At 38.0% G+C, this 17,049-nt stretch overlaps 1 protein-coding gene across 4 annotated transcripts in view; it reads right to left on the reverse strand.

Moving 5' to 3' along the window:
* LOC105233123 (innexin shaking-B) overlaps positions 1–17,049 on the reverse strand; it is a 337,491-nt gene that overhangs the window by 68,628 nt on the left and 251,814 nt on the right. The gene's annotated exons all lie outside the window — the stretch shown is intronic.

Here is a 17,049-nt window from a genome sequence, read left to right on the forward strand (position 1 = left end):
AGGAAAGGGGCAGTTATATTTTTCACGGTTGGGTCAAAGCTAGGAAAGGTTGAAGGGAAAGTTTTCTTTAAGCAACTCTCCGTCAATCTTAGTTTTAGGCTACCAGACCAATATAGTGTTTTTAAGACAGTGTGACTAGTGACTGAGACTGCTATCAAGGTAGCGGTAGGCATACTGCTACGAAATGCTACATCTTTCATGGAGGTGAGCTCTCGGATAACAGGGGCACAATACCAGCAGTGAACTCGCTAACTGTACGCTCAAATTTAGGAGTGCGTGTCCTCACTAGAAATATCATTAAGCTACTTTATCATTATTCTAGTTTGGGTGCCTGGTCCCAGCGGAATTGTTGATGACTGCAAAGCCTGCTCTGAGCAAATTTTATCTTGCCGCAATCGTAGGAGTTCTTACTAAACATAGTTCAATAGGTAAACATGCTGTTATGCTAAGAGTCCAGTCAGACGCAAATGTATGGTAGAAGGTGAGGTGGAAACATCCAAGCAATTTGAGTTCCATTGTGCAGCCTTTGCAAGACTCAGACTGAAACATTTCGGTAGTGTTACATTCAGCAAATCATAAGGCATAGCTGAAACTGACAATAACCATCTTTACAAATTTCCGATAGGCTCAAAGCGTTTTGTCGATTTGAAAAGATGTTTTTATACAGTATACTACTTGTAGTATACGAGTTTTTTTAGGTAGTACAATGCCCCGTCATTTTAAGCTATCCAAGTGAGATAATTTTTAGAATCGACGGACCGGCGTTTTATGCTGTCCATGTAAGATCCTTCTTAGGATCGATATGGTGACCTGTGCACATCCACACACCCACAATATTGTGACTAAAATTTATTTATTGGCGGAGAACCGCTCACTTTTGTATGCATTTTTATACCTCTTAAACAATATATATATAAATTTTAATTAATTTCAATTCTTGACCTTTCATGATACAGTATACTCTCGAAAAGTAAATCGATTGGTATTTTGGGTAATTTACTTTTTCGAATAATTTACTTTTCCAAATATATACATAAATTATCTATTTTTATAATATTAAATGCATTTTTAAACTTAAAAAATTCATTCATTTATTTGCTTCAATAAAACATATGGATTTACATGAAAAACATATTTACATTTACACACAGACATATGTATTTACTATGAAGAGAAAAAGTCTTGAATATTCTTTTGTTTTTTTTCTTTTGCAATATATATTCTGACCATTTTTGTACGACAATTCAAAAAGGCTGACACCTGATTTGCATCGTTTTCATTTTGAAACCAGTGGATCAAGTTGTTTACGCTTTGAATTGCTTCCGCATATGTCACTTTGGGTTCCTGGCTGACTTCTTCTCCATGTCTGACAAACTTTCTATTTCATCAGCAGTTTCTTTGTTTACTAAAAAGACGCGATAAACAAGAGAGTAAGTGTTTTTGCAACATCGTAAAAAACGCTGCTTGCTTCGTTTCGAATTTTTTATCACACTCTATGAAAAGTAAATTAAAAAATTTACTTTTTCGAGGTGCATGTGTAATCTTAAAGGTGATTTAATTTTCCGCTATTATTTACTTTCTGAGAATTTACTTTTCGAGAGTATACTGTACTCTCTTAATACATTTATTATTATACCCTGAACAGGGAATATTAAGTTTGCCACGAGGTTTGTCCGTCCGTCTGTACATATAGCTGCCATACAAACTGAATTCCTCAAGATGTTAATTTTTATTAATAGTATTATTGATTTCTGGTAAGGGTGTGTTTCAAAGTAGTGGTTTAATATATTATTCAAGTTTTTTAATGAGTAAAAGCTTTCCGCCATACGAAGTTACATTTTTGACCTTCGTCAGTCTGGAAAGACATACAAACAAATTTCGAAATCCTTAAATCCTCAAAAGAAATTGTTTTCAATGCCCTTAAGCATATATAGAATTTTAAAACTATTTCCAACGTTGCACGCAAAGAAAAACTTCAACAAAAATATACAGCAGAATTACTACCATCTCCCGAGGAGACCCAAAAAAAGAGTTCCGCAGACATTCCACATAAAATTCAAGACGAATATAATGTCCAAATATCCAAGAAAACAATTGCCAGGAGTTTAATTGTATTTGGATTTCACGGCAGAACAGCACGCATGTAACCACTTCTAACTAAAATTCAAAGAAATGAATGTGTAGACTTTTCCAACGCTTATTTATCTTGGACAGCAAATAAATGGAAGTATGTTGTTTGGCGTGATGTAACCAAAATAAATCGCATAGATCCTGATGGTCGAAGGTATGTTTGCTGAACAATCTATCAAGAATTTGATCCTCGCTATGTTTCACGCGTAGTGAGGCATGGTGGAGCATCAATCATGGTGTGGGAGTTTTTTTTAATATACCCTGTTCAGGGTGTAAAAATAAAAATTTAAAAAATATTTAACGGGACACGTTCAATAAAAAAAACAGAAATGATTTTCCCCATAATTATTTTACCCATACAAATGTCTCCAAGTATTTGGCAACTACAGTTAATTTCCTAAATTGAAACTTTTTACTTTTCAACCGGTGCCATAAAATTGAATTCGTTGTTAACCAATTCAAGACTATTTAGATTTGTGTTTTCAATATCTTTGATAGCACAAAAAACTTCAGAATTTATACATATATGTATACAAACAAAATGCCGAAGTGAAAAGGAGGATTGTTGATAAAAACTGCGGAATTAAAGAAGCAATTAATATACAAATTCTTCAACAACTTATTTTTTCTAATGTTCAATTCTCATCACTTCATGCCGTGTTGTAATTTCATTTTCGAACTTACCCTTTTTCAATGTTCACTCATAAAAATTTAGATTATTTTACAGTACAGCTAACATTTGGGCCTACTCTATTTATTAACATTGAACATTGATGTTCTCTAGTACTAAACTTAGTAAAGACTTACACCCAACTTCCTGCCTTCAGACCATTCAAGATATAATACCGGTAGATGGCGTAAAAATCAACACGAATTTATTGTAGTATAGTCGATAATGCAGTTGGTGCACAGAATGCTTCTTTTATAACAGTTTGCTTTTACTCTACGCAAATACAGAACGCCACAAATATTTACAACTTTTAAATTATTTGGAGGAAATATATTGTTACGAATTTACTGCTTGCTAGTTCACTTTGTTAGGTTCGTATCTCTGGATTGACAAATAAAATCAACACTGTTTAATTTAATTCAACAACTCTTTATTTCACAACTCGTCTACACTATAGCAGTTTACTCTTAGCACTGATTGATTACGTTGGCGCTGCCACGGCTTATATAGCCACGCACTTCTCGCTAGATGCCGATGTGTCCTTCTAGAATATTGCGTCTAGAAACCACCAGAACATACTGCTATACGGCGCCAGATGTCGCTAGATGCCGATGTGTCCTTCTAGAATATTGCGTCTAGAAACCACCAGAACATACTGCTATACGGCGCCAGATGTAGCTATTGCTTCGACAAGCAGACAGCCGTGGCGCCAGATGTCTACAACAAGACAAATGCTATTCCATATACCTACAGCTATTGTTCATAATAATGGATGCATATAGCAATACAAATACAACTTAATACTACTTTTGTAACACTGCCCTCCACTAAAGCCTAATCGTCCCGATTAGGCACAAATCCTCTTGAACCAAATGGGGCGAGCCTCTCCAAATGTACTACTTTCATTTTACATCGTGCTTTTCCATTCCTTTGTATGCGGTATACCACGTCATTAAGTCGTTTTATCACCATATAGGGTCCTTCCCAGGCTGACTGCAGTTTCGGGGACAAGCCTTTCTTTCGAAGTGGATTGTACAACAGGACCAGATCACCTTCTTCAAAACCTTTTGAATTTGCCGCTTGATCGAACCGGTCCTTCATCTTATTGCTCATCAGATGCGTATGCTGTCTTACCATTAGGTGCAATTCATTCATTTCTTCTTTTAAGGCAGAACAATAATCTCCATCATTTCTTACAGCTGTAGGATTCGTTCCAAACTTAAGATCAGCGGGGAGTCGCAGATCAGATCCGAAAATAATCTTTGCTGGCGTGTAACCAGTTGTCTCGTGCTTCGCTGAACGATACGCCAGCAGGAACATCTGGATGCACTTGTCCCAATTCCGTTGATCTTTATCAACGATTTTCCGCAGATGTTCTTCGAGCGTTCGGTTGAATCTCTCTACCATCCCATCTGATTGTGGGTGTAACGCTGTTGTCCGTGTCTTGTGGATGCCCAATAATGTACAGACTTCTTGGAAAATGGTAGATTCGAAATTCCTGCCTTGATCTGAGTGTAATTCGACGGGCACTCCGAACCTTGTTATCCAATTTTCTACAAACGCTTCGGCTACTGTCTTCGCTTCTTGGTTTGGTAAGGCATATACTTCTGGCCATTTACTGAAATAGTCCATGACAACCAGTAGATATTTGTTTCCGGCCGTACTGGTTGGGAACGGACCTGCAACATCCATAATGAGCACTTTTTGGGATTCAAGCGTAATCCGGCTGATGCTATTCGCTGAAAGACTTCCTCTAGATTTTTCAGATGATCATCAAAACTTTTTCCCATGATGATAATGTCATCAAGATACACCAAACATGTCTTCCAGTTGAGTCCTTTTAACACATGTTCCATCAGTCGCTCGAACGTTGCAGGCGCATTACATAACCCAAATGGCATCACAGAGAATTCCCATAACCCGTCGCCCATACTGAAAGCGGTCTTTTCGCGGTCACGTTCATCAATCTCGACTTGCCAATATCCACTTTGTAGATCTAATGTAGAAAACCATTTCGCTCCAGACAAGGTGTCTAATGTATCGTCGATTCTCGGTAGAGGATAACTGTCTTTCTTTGTGACATCATTCAACTTCCTATAATCTACGCAGAAACGGGTGCTACCATCTTTCTTTTTAACTAAGACGATAGGTGAGCTCCATGGACTTATTGAAGGTTCGATTACACCGTTTTTGTGCATGTCTTCAATAATTTTGTTAGCATCTTCACGTTTTGCTAGTGGAACCCTACGCGGAGCTTGTCGGATTGGTTTAGCGTCTCCAGTATTTATGCGATGTTTGACAATGCCGGTTCTTCCTGTGTTTCCTTCGTTTGCAAATATGGATGCGTATTTTTCTAATAGTTTTTCTGCTTTTAATTTTTCATTTCCATGCAGTTCGTTCAGCAAATTATTTAGGAGTGTAGGACTTATCTGCTGTGGCTCAATAGTAGGCTTCTGTTGTGACCGTTCGCATCGTGCTATTGCACTTATATTCTGGCACTGTCCAATTACTGCTCCTTTCTTCAGACTTATAGGCGTGTTGAATTCATTCACTACTCTGACCGGAATGGTGGCGTCTTCTCTAGTTTTCACAAGCGTTCTTCCTACCAATATGGGTGTATCTATTTTTGTTGGTTCCACAATCCACAACTCTTCAGTCCCACCTCCTCCATTCACTTTAGCCCATACAATCGCCTCAGATTTTGGTGGAATACTCTGATTATCATCAACAATCACCCTCTTACTTTCAACGTTGGTCACATATCCGGTGTTTATAGGCATCTCCATGTCCTGGCAAAACAGCATTTGCTTGTTTAAATCCAAAGTAACCCCGTGATCAATCATGAAATCTACTCCCATTATAATTTCATCCGTGATTTCTGCTACGATGAAGGTGTGATTAACTTCCAGGGTACCAATCATCACTTCGCAAAACACTTTTCCCGCGACAGCTGCTTCCTCTCCGGTGGCCGTTCGAAGCTTGCAACCGACTAATGGTTCAACCGTTCCTCTTACCACATCCGGTCGGATAATTGAATGTGTGGCACCAGTATCCAAAGTAAGCATTGACAGTCGTCCATTTACGATACCGTTGATAGTAAGATTGTTGTCATGGCGACCTATTTGTGATATCGAGATGGCGGGGCAAATAGTTGTGGGAACCAGCTCACGCCCCTTTGAACTGTTCCGTTTTAGTTTAACGACTTGTGAGATGTGGATGCTCCGTCCTCGTTATCGGTTGGATGTTTCCGTTTTGATGGGTTTACTTTTATATTGCAATTTCGGGCAAAGTGACCCGCTTTTCCACAGTTGAAACATCTGCCTGTTGTATTTACTCGCGGTGCAGCAATTGTCTTCAGAGTCTTCAATATTTCCTCCATCAGCGCTGGTTGTTCCATTTCAACCCTTTGTACTTTGTGTGCTGGTTTACTTAGTAGGGAAGCTGTTTCCTGTGTGAGGGCGTGCGAAACCGTTTCAGCAAACGTTCTTTTTGGCAATGCATATGTGGCGCGTTTGGTGTCCACATCACGAATTCCATTTATGAAACATTGAATTTTTACCCTCTCAATGTATTCCACAGGTGCATCTGCATTTGCCAAATGAGCCAGTCGTTCTATTTCAGTTGCGAACTCTTGCAATGACTCGTTCATCTTCTGACCCCTATTTTGCAGTTCGATCTGGTATATTTGTTTCCGGTGCTCACTACCATATCGTCTTTCTATCGCACTCATCAATGCCTCATAGTTGTCCCGTTCACAGTCTGGAATAGTCTGAAGGATTTCTGCCGCAGGTCCTTTCAATGATACAAACAAGGACGCCACTTTGTCCGCTTCATTCCAGTTATTGGCCATTGCTGTCTTTTCAAACTGAAGTTTGAAAATTTGAAATGGAATACTTCCATCGAATGTGGGTGCCTTCAATCTTGGATTATTTGTTGATGGTGCAGGGCCATGCAGTTGCAGTTCTCGCATCCGATTACTCAAATGAAGAACTTCTGATTTCAAATTTTCTTCGTCATTTTTTAACGTGCTTAATTCGTCTTCCAATTTTGAAACTTTCTGTTGCACTTGTGTATTACTTTCTGTAATCTGTTGTACCAAACGCTTTTCTAACTGCGTATTATTTTCAGTTATTTGTTGTGTAAGGCGAGACTCTAACTGTGATGTATTTTCAGCTATTTGCGTTATTTGCTGTGCCAGACGATTTTCTGCCTGCACTGCATTTTCGGCCAGACGATTTTCTGTTTGCACTACATTTTCTGCCATTTGCTTAATAGCCACTAACAACGTGTTCATGTCTACACTTGATGATGTTCGTTGTTCTTCTACTTTCTCTTCTACCTTTGTAGAAGTTTCTGGCCCAACAAATTCGAACTCGTCCACATTAATTCCATCCGCTTCCATTGCTTCACGTAATCGTGCCTGCAGATCCGCCTTTTGCCCGCTTATCGGCAAATTACGCTCCTCCAGTTCCTTTTTTAATTGCTGAATTCTCAATTCTCCGAATTTAACCATCTTGAATTTGGATTATTTGACAATCCCACTTCTGACACCAATTGTTACGAATTTACTGCTTGCTAGTTCACTTTGTTAGGTTCGTATCTCTGGATTGACAAATAAAATCAACACTGTTTAATTTAATTCAACAACTCTTTATTTCACAACTCGTCTACACTATAGCAGTTTACTCTTAGCACTGATTGATTACGTTGGCGCTGCCACGGCTTATATAGCCACGCACTTCTCGCTAGATGCCGATGTGTCCTTCTAGAATATTGCGTCTAGAAACCACCAGAACATACTGCTATACGGCGCCAGATGTCGCTAGATGCCGATGTGTCCTTCTAGAATATTGCGTCTAGAAACCACCAGAACATACTGCTATACGGCGCCAGATGTAGCTATTGCTTCGACAAGCAGACAGCCGTGGCGCCAGATGTCTACAACAAGACAAATGCTATTCCATATACCTACAGCTATTGTTCATAATAATGGATGCATATAGCAATACAAATACAACTTAATACTACTTTTGTAACACTGCCCTCCACTAAAGCCTAATCGTCCCGATTAGGCACAAATCCTCTTGAACCAAATGGGGCGAGCCTCTCCAAATGTACTACTTTCATTTTACATCGTGCTTTTCCATTCCTTTGTATGCGGTATACCACGTCATTAAGTCGTTTTATCACCATATAGGGTCCTTCCCAGGCTGACTGCAGTTTCGGGGACAAGCCTTTCTTTCGAAGTGGATTGTACAACAGGACCAGATCACCTTCTTCAAAACCTTTTGAATTTGCCGCTTGATCGAACCGGTCCTTCATCTTATTGCTCATCAGATGCGTATGCTGTCTTACCATTAGGTGCAATTCATTCATTTCTTCTTTTAAGGCAGAACAATAATCTCCATCATTTCTTACAGCTGTAGGATTCGTTCCAAACTTAAGATCAGCGGGGAGTCGCAGATCAGATCCGAAAATAATCTTTGCTGGCGTGTAACCAGTTGTCTCGTGCTTCGCTGAACGATACGCCAGCAGGAACATCTGGATGCACTTGTCCCAATTCCGTTGATCTTTATCAACGATTTTCCGCAGATGTTCTTCGAGCGTTCGGTTGAATCTCTCTACCATCCCATCTGATTGTGGGTGTAACGCTGTTGTCCGTGTCTTGTGGATGCCCAATAATGTACAGACTTCTTGGAAAATGGTAGATTCGAAATTCCTGCCTTGATCTGAGTGTAATTCGACGGGCACTCCGAACCTTGTTATCCAATTTTCTACAAACGCTTCGGCTACTGTCTTCGCTTCTTGGTTTGGTAAGGCATATACTTCTGGCCATTTACTGAAATAGTCCATGACAACCAGTAGATATTTGTTTCCGGCCGTACTGGTTGGGAACGGACCTGCAACATCCATAATGAGCACTTTTTGGGATTCAAGCGTAATCCGGCTGATGCTATTCGCTGAAAGACTTCCTCTAGATTTTTCAGATGATCATCAAAACTTTTTCCCATGATGATAATGTCATCAAGATACACCAAACATGTCTTCCAGTTGAGTCCTTTTAACACATGTTCCATCAGTCGCTCGAACGTTGCAGGCGCATTACATAACCCAAATGGCATCACAGAGAATTCCCATAACCCGTCGCCCATACTGAAAGCGGTCTTTTCGCGGTCACGTTCATCAATCTCGACTTGCCAATATCCACTTTGTAGATCTAATGTAGAAAACCATTTCGCTCCAGACAAGGTGTCTAATGTATCGTCGATTCTCGGTAGAGGATAACTGTCTTTCTTTGTGACATCATTCAACTTCCTATAATCTACGCAGAAACGGGTGCTACCATCTTTCTTTTTAACTAAGACGATAGGTGAGCTCCATGGACTTATTGAAGGTTCGATTACACCGTTTTTGTGCATGTCTTCAATAATTTTGTTAGCATCTTCACGTTTTGCTAGTGGAACCCTACGCGGAGCTTGTCGGATTGGTTTAGCGTCTCCAGTATTTATGCGATGTTTGACAATGCCGGTTCTTCCTGTGTTTCCTTCGTTTGCAAATATGGATGCGTATTTTTCTAATAGTTTTTCTGCTTTTAATTTTTCATTTCCATGCAGTTCGTTCAGCAAATTATTTAGGAGTGTAGGACTTATCTGCTGTGGCTCAATAGTAGGCTTCTGTTGTGACCGTTCGCATCGTGCTATTGCACTTATATTCTGGCACTGTCCAATTACTGCTCCTTTCTTCAGACTTATAGGCGTGTTGAATTCATTCACTACTCTGACCGGAATGGTGGCGTCTTCTCTAGTTTTCACAAGCGTTCTTCCTACCAATATGGGTGTATCTATTTTTGTTGGTTCCACAATCCACAACTCTTCAGTCCCACCTCCTCCATTCACTTTAGCCCATACAATCGCCTCAGATTTTGGTGGAATACTCTGATTATCATCAACAATCACCCTCTTACTTTCAACGTTGGTCACATATCCGGTGTTTATAGGCATCTCCATGTCCTGGCAAAACAGCATTTGCTTGTTTAAATCCAAAGTAACCCCGTGATCAATCATGAAATCTACTCCCATTATAATTTCATCCGTGATTTCTGCTACGATGAAGGTGTGATTAACTTCCAGGGTACCAATCATCACTTCGCAAAACACTTTTCCCGCGACAGCTGCTTCCTCTCCGGTGGCCGTTCGAAGCTTGCAACCGACTAATGGTTCAACCGTTCCTCTTACCACATCCGGTCGGATAATTGAATGTGTGGCACCAGTATCCAAAGTAAGCATTGACAGTCGTCCATTTACGATACCGTTGATAGTAAGATTGTTGTCATGGCGACCTATTTGTGATATCGAGATGGCGGGGCAAATAGTTGTGGGAACCAGCTCACGCCCCTTTGAACTGTTCCGTTTTAGTTTAACGACTTGTGAGATGTGGATGCTCCGTCCTCGTTATCGGTTGGATGTTTCCGTTTTGATGGGTTTACTTTTATATTGCAATTTCGGGCAAAGTGACCCGCTTTTCCACAGTTGAAACATCTGCCTGTTGTATTTACTCGCGGTGCAGCAATTGTCTTCAGAGTCTTCAATATTTCCTCCATCAGCGCTGGTTGTTCCATTTCAACCCTTTGTACTTTGTGTGCTGGTTTACTTAGTAGGGAAGCTGTTTCCTGTGTGAGGGCGTGCGAAACCGTTTCAGCAAACGTTCTTTTTGGCAATGCATATGTGGCGCGTTTGGTGTCCACATCACGAATTCCATTTATGAAACATTGAATTTTTACCCTCTCAATGTATTCCACAGGTGCATCTGCATTTGCCAAATGAGCCAGTCGTTCTATTTCAGTTGCGAACTCTTGCAATGACTCGTTCATCTTCTGACCCCTATTTTGCAGTTCGATCTGGTATATTTGTTTCCGGTGCTCACTACCATATCGTCTTTCTATCGCACTCATCAATGCCTCATAGTTGTCCCGTTCACAGTCTGGAATAGTCTGAAGGATTTCTGCCGCAGGTCCTTTCAATGATACAAACAAGGACGCCACTTTGTCCGCTTCATTCCAGTTATTGGCCATTGCTGTCTTTTCAAACTGAAGTTTGAAAATTTGAAATGGAATACTTCCATCGAATGTGGGTGCCTTCAATCTTGGATTATTTGTTGATGGTGCAGGGCCATGCAGTTGCAGTTCTCGCATCCGATTACTCAAATGAAGAACTTCTGATTTCAAATTTTCTTCGTCATTTTTTAACGTGCTTAATTCGTCTTCCAATTTTGAAACTTTCTGTTGCACTTGTGTATTACTTTCTGTAATCTGTTGTACCAAACGCTTTTCTAACTGCGTATTATTTTCAGTTATTTGTTGTGTAAGGCGAGACTCTAACTGTGATGTATTTTCAGCTATTTGCGTTATTTGCTGTGCCAGACGATTTTCTGCCTGCACTGCATTTTCGGCCAGACGATTTTCTGTTTGCACTACATTTTCTGCCATTTGCTTAATAGCCACTAACAACGTGTTCATGTCTACACTTGATGATGTTCGTTGTTCTTCTACTTTCTCTTCTACCTTTGTAGAAGTTTCTGGCCCAACAAATTCGAACTCGTCCACATTAATTCCATCCGCTTCCATTGCTTCACGTAATCGTGCCTGCAGATCCGCCTTTTGCCCGCTTATCGGCAAATTACGCTCCTCCAGTTCCTTTTTTAATTGCTGAATTCTCAATTCTCCGAATTTAACCATCTTGAATTTGGATTATTTGACAATCCCACTTCTGACACCAATTGTTACGAATTTACTGCTTGCTAGTTCACTTTGTTAGGTTCGTATCTCTGGATTGACAAATAAAATCAACACTGTTTAATTTAATTCAACAACTCTTTATTTCACAACTCGTCTACACTATAGCAGTTTACTCTTAGCACTGATTGATTACGTTGGCGCTGCCACGGCTTATATAGCCACGCACTTCTCGCTAGATGCCGATGTGTCCTTCTAGAATATTGCGTCTAGAAACCACCAGAACATACTGCTATACGGCGCCAGATGTCGCTAGATGCCGATGTGTCCTTCTAGAATATTGCGTCTAGAAACCACCAGAACATACTGCTATACGGCGCCAGATGTAGCTATTGCTTCGACAAGCAGACAGCCGTGGCGCCAGAAGTCTACAACAAGACAAATGCTATTCCATATACCTACAGCTATTGTTCATAATAATGGATGCATATAGCAATACAAATACAACTTAATACTACTTTTGTAACAATATTTAATTATGCAAGTATGCATACAGGTGTATAATGCATAACATCGTTTCGTAATATAATGCGTAGTATTTGGTGACTAAAATAATTGTAGAGACTTTTTCAAATAAACAGCAAAAGTATGTATTAGAAATGTTGGGATTTGTTTTTAGAAGAGTGAATACGCGAAATTTTGTACTTCAACTGCATCCGGGCAATTATTCTTGCAAGCAGTGTTCAAATTGTCGATAATACAGTTCAAATTCTTATTAGTTTATGTACATGAATATGTATGTACAATGCACGCTTGAGGCCGTGAACAAAGCAAGAAAGCTCTAAAGCATGAACCAAAAACGTTTCAATGTTTAAAAGTATTCTGCATCGACCTTAAATAATTCCGAATTTACAGATACTCCTAATAGTAATTTGCGGTTCTTTTTCTATGGTTGCCCACAAATTTCAGTCGCAAGTTTGGATCTGCATGAAGCGTTTCATATTAGATTTAGTGCGTAAAAATGTGTTCTAAGAAACCTGTGCGCTTGATATCAATACATACATAGTATAAAACAAAGTCGTTTTTTCTGTCCCTATGTCCCTTTTGTCCCTTTGTATGCTTAAATCTTTAAAACTACGGAACGGGTTTTGATGTTTTTTTCAATAGAGTGATTAAAGAGGAAGGTTTATATGTATAATAACATCCATTAAATAGTGGAGAAATATTGTTATTTTTGAGATTTCTAATGTGATTTCGATTTTAACCAAAACAACAATAATACTTATTCAATTAATATTGAATAAACGAAAATGTTACAGATTTAAAAATCGCGGCGGGAACCTGCCTATAAATAGCGCGTCGGTCCATATAACACTTTTAAATTAAGGAGCGATTGGACGCTTTTATATTTGGAGCTCTCTAACGAGGAATATTTAAACGGAAACGATGAAGTATGTATGTGTATGTGAACCATTTCAAACTGATCCTTGCTCCAATTGCTAAATATTTCGAATGAAAGAATAGAACTGCAATGGGCTATAACTAGCTCAGTGATCAGTCGATGAATGCCAAACACTGCATTGGTCAGAGTTGCCTAAAATGGAGAAAGCTGTTTATCGTATGCGAAATAAGAACTGGCCAGTACCTCCTTAATACTAAAAGAAAAGGCCAAAGACTTGCATTTAAAATCAAAGGAAAAGGAAGCAGATTTTTACGCTGCGATGGAAGACTTCAAATTACGATACGACATTCAAATTGTTCAAACATCAGGCGAAAAGTTGCCTACACAGCCTCAGCTAGTTAACCCTTTTAGAGAAAAACTTAGAGCAAAAATTAAAGAATTGGATTTTATCAGGGGTCAGCTATACAATACTGACAAATACGGTTTATTCTGAAAAAACGTGTGTCTCCAGTTTCGAAAAAAAGAACCCCTGCCATAAGACAGAAGAAGCAGCGAAGTACGTTTTTGGTTTGCTTAAAGGGTTAGGGGTAGTCAGAGCCACGAAAAAATGAGAATTTTCAGTATTTTTTTTTTGCTATTAAGTCGTGTTATTTTATAAAAGTGGTAATATGGCATTATTATAGAATGTGTTGACTTGAAGTCACGAAAATTTGAAAAAAAAAATTTAATTTCCAAAGTTATAGTTGTTTGTGTTGACCCAGTTCCAAAAAAAGGTACTTGCGGTGACAACCATAAGAACTTAGAGATTCATCTAAAATCAATCGTACAAAAAAAAAATAGTTTTATAAATAGAAAAACCTGGGCCTGATCGAAGAATTTTATTTTTTTTTTAATATTATCAAAATGGCGGCCTCAGGAAATTTTTTTCTAAATCTTTGGGAAAAAATCAACAGTTAATCGGTCTTAAAAAATAAAAAATTTTGAAAACAAAATTCTTCAATCAGGCCCGAGCTTATTATGTATTCTAAAATTTCATTAAAATCTACTGAGCGGTTTTCGGGTTAGAGTTGTCACCAGTTCAAAAAACATAGTTTTGAGAAAAACACATTTAAAGTTTCACACTAGCGCTTTGAAGTGCCCGAGCTCTCTTTGTTATAATATCTGTCGAATAACTCGAAAACTAATTATCGAATCAACGTTTCAGAGAATATTTTAAGATATTACGCTTAACGAAAATGCAAAAAAAAATTTTTTTTTGAAAATTCTGACTACCCCTTAAACGCCACAGGAACTCATAAACTCAAAATCTTGGCTATTGGAAAGGCAAGGAATCCACGCTGTTTTAAAAATTTTCAGTGTCCCAAGAGCAAGGATAAAATCCGCCTGGAATTCGTTTCGCAGATACAAGTTTCTTTTGTGTTTTGTCGAATTTTGTTTTAAAACATGCGAATTAATGGCCTTCTCTTAATCGACAAAGCTCCTTCCTGATGAAGCTGAACTAATAGCGGAAGATAGAAAAATTTTCGCAATATTCATTCCTTGGCAAACCAAAAACAGTTTAATAGCGCAATTTTGTAAACAGTCTCTAGTCACTATTTGAGACATTTTGAAGTAAAATCTCCATTTATGGGAGGTTACTATTTAAAACACAGTCTCTAGTCTTTAGTCACAAAATATTATTTCAAATTTGTCACTTGATAGTTAGCAGGTCACAAAATTAAAAAGAACTCTTCTTTGCCACTTTGAATATACTGACCCAAATATTAAAAACACACGTTCTTAAAGACACAGTTATTGAGACAGCTGCACAACTACAAAACTGTGTCTATAAGAACATACGTATTTTAATATTTGACAGATGTCGCTTGCAGTCTGTCGCGCTCTATGTGTTCCGAGCGTGACACTTCCCTTATAGAGATCATCATAAATATTAATCGATTGTCGATATTTATATTGTATAAGCAAATCAAACACGAAAAAGTAAAACTAAATCAATTTCACATACATTTTGTAAATATTCTGAAACAATTTTTCATTTTTATGGGTAATTATGCTTTTTGCCTATGTTACAGAAAATTTGACATTTTTTTATCAACATGTTTATTTCCATTCATATATACGTCTCTACATAACGAAATGTAACTGTTCATTTCAATTGACTGTCATGTACTGAATTGCAAAATCGTCTCAAGTCACAAAAATTGTTTCTAATTTAAAATCTCAAATTTAGAGGCATGCGTCTGTATCACAGTACAGAACCCGATATATGTTTGATTAAATATATATTTCGAGAATAAATATAAATATCTATCCACACAAAAGTTTGGATATACATTGTCCGGTTTGAGTATAGGGTTTTCAATGTATGTAAAACCCTAAATGTGATCACGGTTTGTTGAAAGCAAAAGAGCGATTATTCGTTACAAAAAGGAAGTCTAAAGAATTAATGTGTATGTAATAGTTTGCCCCGACATCGAAAATCAATTGCATCAGACTCTTTCGCTTTAAGGTATATACAAGTATGTATATCAAAATGATATCGAAATAAAACTTTGCACAAATAGTACCTGCAATATGACTGTTAAAGTGTCTAACGAACTTTGTGAACAACGCCTGGAAAATATTTCCCCTTACATATTTCGAAATTTTAATATGTGCTGACTTACTAGCACAACCAAATAGAAACCGAACAAAAATTGATGGAAGTCTAAAAAGCAGAGTTTATTGCTAGAAAATGTATGGAGAAAAAACTACAGTATGTAGAGGCGAACGTTGTTCTGCAGCTTCAGTACTTACACCTTGGTATTGAACTCTTTCGAGATTTTGACAAACCCGTTACTTATGTTAGATAGTTCAGTCTTGACACAGATAATACGATTTTCTTCGTTGCACACAATAACTTTCCAAGTTGTTTTAACCGCACTTAGAACTATTGGATGCAATGAAGACGTACCTCTTTTTATATCCTGAACATGGTACATTAAGTTTGCAACGATGTTTGTAAAGCCTAAAAGAAAACGTTGGAGATCCTATAAAATGTATACGAGTATCTAAATAATCACCGTAATGAGCTGAGTCGGTTTAGCCATGTCCGTTTGTGTGTATATAAGCGTATTAATCCTTCAGTGTTTGAGATATGTATATGTACATACATCTGAAACTTTGTACACGTTCTTTTCTCCGCAAGAAGCTGCTTCGGCACCGCCGTTATCGGACCACTATATCAAATAGCTGCCATACAAATTGAACTGCCGGAATCGATTTCTAGTAAATATTATTTTGTATTTGAGAAGCTGTAATACAGCTCCGGTTCTACCGAAGTGAACGTTTTCTCTTCTTGGCTTATTTGTTTGAATTTCAAAATGTCCATATGAGAGAATGAATATAAAATTTAGTATCTGTCAATTTTTTAAACTAGGCAACTTACTTTGAGGAATCTTTTGATATTCCACAACTTCTTTTAGTCTTCATTTGAGTCTAGTTGAAAAGTGCTCTGAAATAAGTTAATTTAATTTGATACTCCTATCTTATATTGTGTATTTGCATAACCGTTTTTGTCATATATAAATATGACTCAAAAACCAATAATGTACTTTTTATTTGCCAACACATTGGAAGTATTCGATTGAAATTGAATACAACTAGAATCATTGTAGAACTCTAAATTGAAATTTTTGGGCAGCTAACACAGAGAACAGGAGCTGAGATCTTACATATGTATTATACATATATCACATCATTTACTCGTATGATGATAGACTTCTCTGACTAGAGCATAATGTGTGTTGCCCGTATACAGCCTCCTCTGTGCCTTTCTTTCGTCGTTTCCTCTTCTTAAAACTTCTGATCCACAAAACTCGAGCTTATTGCGTTAAGAGTAATAGATACTTCTTCGCGGTCGCTCCCTCTTGCTAGCCTCTATATCTATCATTACTGGATTTAAATCCTTTTTCAGTAGGAAATCGGCTTCAGTTAGATTACAAATACAAGTATATCGCCAAATGTCATAAAAAAAATATTGAATGATCGATTGGTATAATGAGTAGCCCTTATGCTGGCTTTAATATTCGCGGTGTTTTACTAAATATGTAATAACTTAGTTATATATAGTATGTA

The sequence above is a fragment of the Bactrocera dorsalis genome, chromosome 4, assembly GCF_023373825.1.
Source record: "Bactrocera dorsalis isolate Fly_Bdor chromosome 4, ASM2337382v1, whole genome shotgun sequence".
Lineage (NCBI taxonomy): Eukaryota > Metazoa > Arthropoda > Insecta > Diptera > Tephritidae > Bactrocera > Bactrocera dorsalis.